The sequence below is a fragment of the Papaver somniferum genome, chromosome 7 (assembly GCF_003573695.1).
Source record: "Papaver somniferum cultivar HN1 chromosome 7, ASM357369v1, whole genome shotgun sequence".
NCBI classification, from domain to species: domain Eukaryota; kingdom Viridiplantae; phylum Streptophyta; class Magnoliopsida; order Ranunculales; family Papaveraceae; genus Papaver; species Papaver somniferum.
The window spans coordinates 222,632,281-222,645,357 of NC_039364.1; positions in this window are offsets into that span (position 1 = coordinate 222,632,281).

The window sequence follows — 13,077 nt, forward strand, 5'->3', positions numbered from 1 at the left end:
AGTTTATATCTCAATCTCTCGATTTGATATATACTCAAGCAAATAGAAATCTGCGAATCTTTAACAAATACTAGATAGATAACTTGGATAGTACCAAAGACCAATATCCAAGTGTCAATCAATTTAGATCAACAACCAAAATGTCGGATATTCTAATTGATTGAACTACACACAACCTGTGATATTTCAATTATATAACAAAATATAATGCGGAAAATAAATAACACAGACACCAGAATTTTGTTAACGAGGAAACCGCAAATGCAGAAAAAACCCCGGGACCTAGTCCAGATTGAACACACACTGTATTAACCCGCTACAGACACTAGCCTACTCCAAATTAACTTCGGTCTGGACTGTAGTTGAACCCAAATCAATCTCACACTGATCCAAGGTACATTTATGCTCCTACGTCTCTGATCCCAATAGGATGCTACGTGCTTGATTCCCTTAGCTGATCTCACCCACAACTAAGAGTTGCTACGACCCAAATTCTAAGACTTTAATAAACAAATATGTATCACACAGAAAAGTCTACGGTAATAGATAAATCCGTCTCCCACGAATATACCTTAGAGTTTTGTTCTGTCTTTTGATAAATCAAGGTGAACAGGAATCAATTGGTAACCCGTAATTATATTCCTGAACGACAGCCTATTATCATCAATCACCTCACAATAATCTTAATCGACGCAGCGAAAAAAGATATTGCGGAATCACAAACGATGAGACGAAGTGTTTGTCATTAATTTTATATCTTGCCTATCGGAGATATCAATCTCAAGCCAATTACTGCAATTGTACTCGTACGATAGAAACAACAAGATCAGATCACACAACTACAAGAAATTAGTATCGGTCGCGCTTCACAATCCCAATGAAGTCTTTAAGTCGGTAACCTGATTTAGAAGAAGAAACCAAAGGTTAAAGGAGAACCGACTCTAGATTAGCACAACTAGTATCACACAGAAGGTGTGGGGATTAGGTTTTCCAGTTGCTATAGTTCTCCCTTATATAATCTTTCAAATCAGCATTTGCAATCAATGTTAGCTTGGTAACAAAGCATTCAATATTCACTGTTAGATGAAAACCTGATTAGATTCAAGCTAATATCTTTCAACCGTTAGATCGAAAACTAGCTTGTTACACACAAATGAAATGCACGTTTCTAGGCTTGTGTAACCGTACCCAAACTTGTACATTTGTTGGTTCAATAATAGTTAACCAAATGGTTAGCCATATGATCACTTTCATATCAACCATATTCTTCTTCACCATAACTAGTTCAAATGACTCAAATGAACTAGTTAGAGAGTTGTTCAATTGCAAGGAAATCTTATATAACTACATAAGACACAATCGAAGCAAAAACGACTTGATTCACTCGAATCGGTTCATGAACTATATAGCCACAGTTTTCAATTTGCATTCCTTAGTTTATATAAGAATAAGTTCACAAACATCGTTTTTAGAAATAACCTACTCAAGCTCGCGGACTGGGTTCGCGGACTTGAGTTCCCGGACGGAGTTCACAAACTCCAACAGAATTTCTCGGGTCGAGAACTTTTGCCAGTTCGCGGACTGGGTTCGCGGACTTAGCTCACGCCACTATTCCGGTTGTCTTAATCAACAAAGTTCGCAAACTTCGGTTCAAGGAATAAGGACTTATACATATATGTGTTTCCACAACAATGCTTATATCCTCCAATGGTTATATTATCTAAACTCTCATTTCCATCATTGAAACATTCTTAGAGGACGTTGATATTCTATAGTTGTTATTCACAAACTATATTTCGTCAAAGTAAGTAATTTTCAAAGTGATTGAAACTTTTCATGACTTTCGTCACTAGGTAAAGATGAACTTGGCTAAAGCGAAAGCTTACCAACACATATTTCGAGAAATATATAGGCGAGATAAACTCGGATCGAAATAGAAAATGTATATAATCTAAGTCTATATAGAAAAACGACTTTTGTCTCAAGATAGGAGATAAATAGACTTTTGAGTTATAGATAAGTTCAAGTCTCCACATTTCCTTTTAGTCGATGAAGATCCACCGGTTCCTTGAGTAGTCCTTCGTCTTGTATGATGATTGCCATGAAGTTCTTGAGCTCAACTACACATTTTATCCTAGTCCGAGACCTTAGTTATAGTAGACTAGAAATCAAGACTTATAGTTTTGATCACTAACATTGACAAACATGCTTGAGATAGCAACGCATGCGAGTTCGACCGAGCAATGCTCTAACAATCTCCCCCTTTGTCAATTTTAGTGACAAAACTATCAATACATATGGAATACAAAAAATAAATAAATTAACTTTTGTAGCTCCTTCCATACACCTAATCTTCAACATTACTTGAAATCCTCGTCACTTCCAAGTACTCCAATGATCCCAAAGGTTGTAAGTTCAGTATCATCGTTGTTGAAAATCCGTAGCTATAACAACGAGAAACATGAGTTCTCAATCATTGTTATACAGTGTCATAGGATCATTACACAACGTCAAAGTTCAATTGTATCACAACTTCAACAACAATACTATGGTGATATGTATCACTCCCCCTTAGTAAATACTCCATGTCATATGGAAACCACTCCCCCTTACATAATGATCCGAAAACCATATGTATTTGTAGTGTGAACTACATATTAATTCTCCCCCTTTTTTTCAATAAAATTGGCAAAGGTACAAGAACGGGATCCTAATGAAATTTCCGAAAGAAACATTTCATGACCAAAAGAAAGAAACACATATCATCTTATTTAGATGCAATCATAAATCTAAAGCTAAATGCATTCATCAAGGAGTTTATAAAGATACAAGATAACCCCTATAATGGCAATTAAGCACAGGTTCAATTAAGAACTCTCCCCCATAATATGTCATTCCCGAAAGAACAACAAGAGCCACCTTAATTTCAAAAGAAAAGAAGGATTTCTTTGGACATAACAAATCACATAAAAGTATGAATTTGAATCCAAAATACTCAATTAAATTTAACCACAAGAGAACCCATGATTAATTTAATCGAAAATGCTCAACATAAGTGAACTTATGGAGACTCAAAATATATAATTAGATTAATCATAAGAGAACCCATAATTAATCTAAGCGAAATACACAACCAAACTAATCATAAAAGTAATCAATTAAATTGGTCATGCTCATCATAAGAAAACTTACGGAGCAACAACTAAATAACCAAACAAGATGATTAATTTAGTTGAATATGGTCGACATAAAGTACCTCACGGAACAACAACTAAGCTAATCATAAAAATAATCAACTTGGACGTTTAGTTCTCAACATAAGACACTTTATGGATCCTCACAATAATACATAAAAATATGGATCATGGAAGATCAATACTGCGGAATACACAAGGATTCGTTCTATTTTCCATCACTATTCGCATAACGACATTCAATAGACATAATCCTTGCAAAAAAAAGATTTTAACCTATCTTCCATCAATAATTAACATAATAGGCTTAACTTTTGTATTTGTCAAAAGTCTATCATTCTTTTATCAATACATGCATATCGACATACGAAAGACTTTACTTTTGACAAGGTATGTGATAATCATAGTTCACGGACGTAAACACACATATCCCATAACAATATAGCAATATATAAAACCATAAAGATTAATACTGCAAAAATCATCTTCCAAACAAATTTAGAATTTAAACCAATAAATCTAAAAACATGAAGATGAAAACGTTGGACATAGCTATGTGTAATCACAATAATAACTATTCCAAACTCTAGTTATTCTTCTAAACAAAACAAGAAAAATAGAAGATTTACTAGGCAAAAAGACCTTTGAAGAATTCTTTATCGTCCCCGAACTCCTTGTCGTCAACAACCATTGGGACATAAGGTTCATTAAGGTAGGAGTTTATATCAATAAATCTTCTTGGCTGATGATGTCGAACCAGGGCCTTCTGAATCTCATGAGTCTTATACACAAAAGCTTTTATTTTTTGAATCTCCTTTCACATCTCCTTCAACACTTCAAGAACATCAGAAAACTTCTGAGAGTTTGAAGGAACGGCTCTTGGCTTCCTCACATTCCTTCTTTTTCTTTTCAAGGTAGGAGATAACGGAGATTTATCTTTTTCCTTCATGATTGATGGCTTAACAATCATATTAACATTTTTTCCATCAGAAGACATCATGCTTGGAGTATCCTTAACGTATGGGTTTGTGAGAGGAAATCACAAATTGAACTCAACAAGTAGTCTTGAGATAAAAATAGGTTTTGAGGAAGGAAAAAGGAATGTAGGGTTTCGAAACCTTTAAACAGGTTCGTACACATCCAACTCACAACTCTATAAAGAGTAGAATTGTAGATAATAACCCTCCTTTGTTGATAGACAAGGAAGAACAAAACTAAGAAAAGAAGAGAACAAAACTTTTCCTAAAGCCTGAGAAGTACAAAATCATTGTCTCTTTTGATCAGGAAGATGAGACAAGATTTCCAAAACAACACAATCAAGTTGTGTTGTGGTGAACAACAATGTTTCCACCATTTTCCTCTTGAGAGGAATCCACATACCTATGTCTATCAAAACGACTCGACCATACTTTATTCTCTAATGGTCTTGGTTTATCCTTGGAAACTAGCTTCTTAGACGAAGATAAAATCCTACATACCTCAGCGGTATTACGAGCAAGTTTAAGCTTATTTGCAAATTGATTTGCTCTTCGTTGAAGTTTGTTGACATGCCTCAATTGATTTTTGTACTTGTAACACCTTGAAAGTTCATGACCCTTTAGAGAACAATACGAGCACATCAAGATAGGATAAAAGTCAGGCTTCTGAGATGTGCACACAGCTAGACACATGGTGGAACGTGCAACATTACAAATAGAGTTTCCAAAATATGGGTCAATTTTTTCTTCCAGATTAGTTGGGTTTTCTTCTGAAAGAATATCGAGATTGATGTATGTATTGCTACAGTTATCAAAATCAATATTTTCACCAAGAAGTGCAACACTTGATTTCTCGTCTTCATTAGAATCATAATTGTCATACATTTCATCAAGAGTTGCAGCAAAACCTTTGTTCCCGGTGTATTTTCTACGAGTTGGGCACTCGTTTGCAAAATGACCAAATCCCTTACACTTAAAGCACTGAGGCATATCCTCGTCATCAGTTTCATCTATTTCCTTGTTCTTAAGAGGAATACGATTATGAGGTTTGACTGATGCTTTAGGCTTATCTCTGGAGAACCGTTTACTTCTCTTCAACAGAAGGTCCCTAAACTGTCTTGTGATCATCGAGACCGACTTGTCAAGATCTTCATCTGATGAATCAGTCTCAGAGTGATCATCTTCAGAGATATACACTTTTTTACTTTTATCAAGTAATTTTGTGTCCTTTAGTGCTTTGAACGCAACAACCTTAGATTTGGATGAATGTTCGTGATCAAAGATCTTAAGCTTCCCAACCTACGTATTTCTGGAGAGATTATCAAGGTTATTTCCCTCAATGATGGCATGCTTCTTAGAGTCGTATCTAGATGGCAGCGATCTGAGAATTTTAATCACAATGTCCTTTTCAGGAATAGTCTTACCCAATACAAAAGATGCATTAACAATTTCAGACACTCTGTGATTAAACTCATCAAATGTATCTTCATCTGCCATACGAAGGTTTTTCCAATCGGAATTAAGGTTTTGAAGCCTAGCTTCCTTTTCACTGGTGTTACCTTCGAATACGGTTTCTAAGATATCCCACGCATCTTTAGACCTCGTGCAATTTGACATATGGTGTTGAAGATTTGGAGTAATGGCATGTATAATGGCATTCAAACCGTCGGAATTTTGTTTTGCAGCATTTATCTCGGCAGGGGTGTATTCACCAATATCCTTGGGAATGTTTACATCTCGAACTGCCACGACAGGAGCATTATAGCCATTAACAACATATACCCATAATCGAAAATCACGTGCTTGAAGAAAAGCTCGCATAACAATTTTTCACCACAACAAATTAGAGACATCGAAGACTGGTGGTATGTTAATTGAGATAGCACCTCTGTCCATAGAGTCAGATTGCTACAAACACATACTTGTAAGGTCTTGAACGTGTTTTCATGTTCTGATACCAATTGAAAAAGCGGGGGTACAACAACCACACCCAATATTTCGCTTAGCAATCTGTATGGACAAACTCGAATATATTTTTTAGAGAATCAACTAGACAGTCAGACTCAATCTAGATAAAAAGTATATCAAAGAGTTTATATCTCAATCTCTCAATTTGATATATACTCAAGAAAATAGAAATCTGCGAGTCTTTATCAAATACTAGAGAGATAACTTGGATGGTACCAAAGACCAATATCCAAGTGTCAATCAATTTAAATCAACAACCAAAAGGTCGGATATTCTAATTGATTGAACTACGCACAACCTGTGATATTTCAATTATATAACAAAATATAATGCGGAAAAGAAATAACACAGACACCATAATTTTGTTAACAAGGAAACCGCAAATGCAGAAAAAACCCCGGGACCTAGTCCAGATTGAACACACACTGTATTAAGCCGCTACAGACACTAGCCTACTCCAAATTAACTTCGGTCTGGACTGTAGCTGAACTCCAATCAATCTCACACTGATCCAAGGTACATTTATTCTCCTACGTCTCTGATCCCAGCATGATGCTATGTACTTGATTCCCTTAGCTGATCTCACCCACAACTAAGAGTTGGTACGACCCAAAGTCGAAGACTTTAATAAACAAATCTGTATCACACAGAAAAGTCTACGGTAATAGATAAATCCGTCTCCCACGAATATACCTACGAGTATTGTTCCGTCTTTTGATAAATCAAGGTGAACAAGAACCAATTGATAACTCGGATTTATGTTCCCGAAGAACAACCTAGTATTATCAATCACCTCACAAAAATCTTAATTGACGCAACGAAAAAAAATATTGCCGAATCACAAACGATGATATGAAGTGTTTGTGATTACTTTTATATCTTGCCTATCGGAGATATCAATCTCAAGCCAATTATTACAATTGCACTCGTACGATAGAAACAACAAGATAAGATCACACAACTACAAGAAAGTAGTATCGGTCTGGCTTCACAATCCTAATGAAGTCTTTAAGTCGTTAACGTGGTTTAGAAGAAGAAACCAAAGGTCAAAGGAGAATCGACTCTATCTTAGCACAACTAGTATCACACAGAAGATGTGGGGATTAGCTTTCCCATTTGCTAGACTTCTCCCTTATAAAGTCTTTCAAATCAAGGTTTGCAATCAATGTTAGCTTGGTAACAAAGCATTCAATATTCACCGTTAGATGAAAACCCGATTAGATTCAAGCTAATATCTTTCAACCGTTATATAGAAAACTAGCTTGTTACACACAAATGAAATGCACGTTTTTAGGCTTGTGTAACCGTACCCAAACTTGTACATTTGTTGGTTCAACAATAGTTAACCAAATGGTTAGCCATATGATCACTTTCATATCAACCATATTCTTCTTCACCATAACTAGTTCAAGTGACTCAAATGAACTAGTTAGAGAGTTGTTCAATTGCAAGGAAATCTTATGTAACTACACAAGACACAATCGAAGCAAAAATGACTTGATTCACTCGAATCGGTTCGTGAGCTACATAGCCACGGTTTGCAATTTGCATTCCTTAGTTTATATAAGAATAAGTTCACAAACATCGTTTTTAGATATAACCTACTCAAGTTCGCGGACTGGGTTCGCGGACTTAAGTTCCCGGACGGATTTCACAAACTCCAGCAGAATTTCTCGGGTCGAGAACTTCCGCCAGTTCGCGGACTGAGTTCACAAACTTAGCTCACGCCACTATTCCGGTTCTCTTGATCAACAAAGTACGCAAACTTCGGTTCAAGGAATAAGGACTTATACATATATGTGTTTCCACAACAATGCTTATATCCTCGAATGTTTATATTGTCTAAACTCTCATTTCAATCATTGAAACATTCTTAGAGGACATTGATATTCTATAGTTGTTATTCACAAACTATTTTTCGTCAAAGTAAGCAATTTTCAAAGTGATTGAAACTTGTCATGACTTTCGTCACTAGGTAAAGATGAACTTGGCTAAAGTGAAAGCTTACCAACACATATTTCGAGAAATAGATAGGCGAGATAAACTCGACTCGAAATAGCAAATGTGTATAATCTAAGTCTATATAGGAAAACGACTTTTGTCTCAAGATAGGAGATAAATAGACTTTTGAGTGATAGATAAGTTCAAGTCTCTACATACCTTTTAGTCGATGAAAATCCACCGGTTCCTTGAGTATTCCTTCATCTTGTATGATGATTGCCATGGAGTTCTTGAGCTCAACTACACTTTATATCCTAGTCCGAGACCTTAGTTATAGTAGACTAGAAATCAAGACTTATAGTTTTGATCACTAACATTGACAAACATGCTTGAGATAGCAACGCATGCGAGTTCTACCGATCAATGCTCTAACACACCCTGACTCGTGAACTCCCTATACGGTTCATGAATCGCTTCACCAACGGTCCCGTAAAAATTTAGCAGATGCTCAAAAAATTATTTTTTATATACGTTTGGCAACACCTCTAAGACATCATTGATCACTAAAACACTTGAGAGTTTTAGAGTACTGTGTTAGAGAATAGCTCGGTCGACCTCGCATGCGTTGCTATATCAAGCATGTTTTTCAATGTTAGTGATCAAAACTATGAGTCTTGATTTCTAGTCTATTACAGCTAAGTCTCGGACTAGGATAGAAAAGTGTAGTTTAGCTCAAGGACTTCATGGAAATTCATCATACAACGACGAAGATCTACACAAGGAACCGTGGAACTTCATCAACAAAAAGGTATGTGGATACTTGAACTTATCTATCACTCAAAAGTCTATCTATTCTATCTCTTACTTCTTATGAGACAAAAAGTCGTATGCTATATAGACTTGATCATACACATTTGACATTTCGAGCTGAGTATTCACTACTTATCTTTTACTCGAAATCGTGTGTTGGTAAAGCGTTTCGCTTTGATCAAGTTTATCTTCACCTAGTGACGAAAGTCATGGAAAGTTTCAATTACTTTGAGAATTGCTCTGACGTGAAACGGTCTGTGAATAACGGCTATATAACGTCCTCTGAGAATGTCTCTATGATTGGAATAAGAGTTTAGATTACATAACCATGTATTCTTTAATCCGAAGTTTCGAACTTTGTTGATTGAGAGAAAACGGAGGAATTGTATTTTCCAAGTCCGCGAACCCAGTCCGTGAACTCAGTCCGCGAACTGACGGAAGTTCTCTTATCGAGAATTTCTGCTGGGATTTTCCAAAAACTCGTTTGCGTGTTTAGTCCGCGAACTCAGTCCGCGAACCTAGTCCGCGAACTGGCGGAAGTCTCTTTGCCGAGATTTTCTGCTGAGTTTGGAAAACTCTGCCGGTTACCTTAAGTCCACGAACTTGTTTGTGAGCTTAAGTGGTTATGATCTATAGATGTGCTCTGAACATGAAAATTAAATTACTAAGGAATGCTTTATGCAAACCGTGGCTATAAAGTTCATGAGTCGATTCATCGAATCAAATCATCTTTGTGTCAATTTGTCTTGTGTAGTTACATAAGATCTCATAGCAATTGAACAACTCTCTAACTAGTTCATTTGAGTCAATTGAACTAGTTATGGTGAAGAAGAACTAGGTTAATATGAATTCCTCATATGGTTAACCTTTTGGGTTACTATGTTGAACCAACATACACGTACATGTTTGGGCATGGTTTTCACAAACCCAGTAAACGTCTACCCAAGTGTGTGTGACAAGCTAAGTTTTTGATCTAACGGTTGGGAAATATTAGCTTGAATCTAAATCAGGTTTTCATCTAACGGTGAATATTGATTGCTTTGTAACTAAGTAAAGACCCTGATTTGAAGACTATATATAGGAGACATCTAGTATTGGGCAAAACTAATCCCCACACGTCTGTGTGATACTAGTGCGCTCGCTAGAGTCGATTCTCCTTTAACCTTTGGTTTTCTTCTGTAAAACCAGGTTAACGACTTAAAGACTTCATTGGGATTGTGAAGCCAGACCCATATTACTTTTATCGTAGTTGTGTGATCTGATCTTGCATCTTCTATCGTACGAGTACAATCTATTGATTGGCTTGAGATCGTGAGAGTTATCTGATAAACAAGATAAAGAAGTTACAAACATCTTCGTCTCACTGTTTGTGATTTCTAGACAAACCTCTTGTGTAGTCAAGAAGGATTGTTGAGAGGTGATTGATTAATCTAGGCTTTTCTTAGGGAATACAAGACCAGATTATCAATTGGTTCTTGTTCACCTTGATTTCATATCTTAAGACGGAACAAAAACCTAGGGTTTTTCTGTGGGAGACAGATTTATCCTTTGATAGACTTTTCTGTGTGAGACAGATTTGTTTATTATCAAGTCTGCGATTTTGGGTTGCAGCAACTCTTAGTTGTGGGTGAGATCAGCTAAGGGAATCAAGTGCGCAGTGTCCTGCTGGGATCATAGGCGTAGGAGTACAACTGTACCTTGAATTAGTGGGAGACTGATTTGGGTTCAACTATAGTCCAGTCCGAAGTTAGCTTGGAGTAGGCTAGTGTCTGTAGCGGCTTAATACAGTGTGTATTCAATCTGGACTAGGTCCCGAGGTTTTTTTGCATTTGCGGTTTCCTCGTTGACAAAATTTCTGGTGTCTGTGTTATTTCATTTTCCGCATTATATTATTTATCTTTATAATTGAAATAATACAGGTTGTGTGTTAAAGTTTAATCGATTTGAGATCCGACCTTGTGGTTGTTGATTTCAGTGATTAACACTTGGACATTGGTCTTTGATACCGTCCAAGTTATTCCTTGTATTTGATAAATACTCGCTATTGTTTTTAGCTTGAGTAAAAATCAAATCAAGAGAGAGATATTGACTCCTTGAGATACTTTAATCTAGATTGATTCTGACTGTGTAGTTGATTCTCTACCAAAGTATTTCGGAGTTTTTCCATACAGATTGCTAATCGAATTATTGGGTGGTGTTGTTAGATGCCCGCTTTTTCATACTGCTCGGTTGAACCCATAAGTTTTGTTATTTCAAGCTGTTGTCAATATTTATCAATCAAAACTATAGCTTGATTTATAGTCTACTAAGTCAAGTCTCAGACTCGGTATAAAAGTTGGTAGTGGAGTATCATACATCACTCTCGAACACTAAAGATCGAAAAAGATATTAGAGAACTTGATCAACAAGGTATCTGAAGACTGAACCATTCTATTTACTCACATGCATCACCATTTTATCTATATGAGACTATGTTGTATGACTTTTAGTAGATTTATTGCAAATAAGAAATTCTGAGTCAAGCTTGTATTTTTAAACATCTCGAAATGTGATTCAAGCATTCAATGTTCATAGGTCCTTAACAATATTAGTTCGAAAAAATTTATTGTTCAAAAAATAACTTGTGGATTATTTGAAATTGCCCAAGCAATGATTTTACCATTTATGAATGTTTCAAACATCAAAGAGAGAAATTTAGAACTTTTGTTATTTTGACTTAGGGTAGGTTAGTGACCATCTCGCAAACCACAAATATATGAGTTTCTGAAATACAGGAAGGTTGGTGAACCAGTTCGCAAATTGCAAGTTCAAAACGAGACAGTTCACGAACCGTGGCGATCTGAATATTTTTATATTAGTAAAAAAATCCTAACAATTGGCGAACCCAGTTCACGAACTGTTGTCATCTGAGTTGACGAGCCGCAGTAGGGTTAGCGAACCCGATACACGGACCGTTTCACCCTGACTCGTGAACTGCCTATGCGGTTCATGAACCGCTTCACCAACGGTCCCAGTAAAACTTTGGCAGATGCTCAAATTTTTTTTTTAAATGGATTTAGCATTGCGAAACACCTCTAAGGCATCATTGATCGCTAAAACACTTGTGTATATGGATCACGATTAAATTAGAAGTGTTTAAATTAGCATCACATTGCTTATTAGTTCATAAGGCATGTTTTCAGAACAGTCATTATACACGGTTTCGTAACCAGACCACTGTGTATATTCTTCTATGTAAGTTTGAGATGAAATTCTCACATTCTTACATGAAACCCTAATTAGAATTTCATCTAAACATAGAAAGTGTTTTATTGAATTTCAAGTTTTCTTAAATTGAATTCTAAGCAACCCTTAGTCTTGAACATCTATAAATATATATATGCTTTTTCAATTGGGAAATTACTCCCTGACACTTTGTGTCCTAGTTGATTGTTAGAGTCGTCCCTCTATTGACTTAGGTTTCCTCTGAGAAAAATAATTCGGTCTTCAACTTAACGAATTCACTTGGAGATTCGTGAATCCAGGTCCAACTATTTTTACCTTGATAGTTTGTGTATCCTGATCTAGTTATTTTTTTATTGAGGTTTTTGTAGTCTCTTTCAGGAAAGGAAGATAGGAATCACAAAGTTCTCTTCGTCTTAGACTCTGTGATTCCTCAAGATAGATATCTTAAAACTAGTCTTAACTGATTAGTTCAAGATTGTTCTTGAGAGGTGGTTAAAGATCCAAACTTCTCAGCTAGCTGAGTGTAAGTGTTCCCGATTGTGAGGTTTGCTAGCTTTGTCTATTAAAAACATATTTTAGAGGCATATCTATTAGAGGTAGATTGGTATCAAAATCCTTCACTTAGTTAAAGAAACTCTTACGTTGTAAAGGACGCCAGCTAAGGGAATCAATTGCGTAAATTCATGTGAGGTTCAAGAGACATAAGGAGCGCGATTGTGAATCGCTTGGAGGGTGGATTTGGTCTCAAATACATTCCAGTATTAAGTCTGATAGTAGGCCAGTGTCTTTAACGGCTTAATACAGTTTGGTGTTCAAATTTGGACGAGGTCCCGGGGTTTTTCCTGCTATTACAGTTTCCTCGTCAACAAAACTTCTGGTGTCTTGTTGAAAAAGCGGAGGTCTAACAACCACATCCAATATTCGTTCGGCAATCTGTATGGACTAACTCCAATATAATTCCG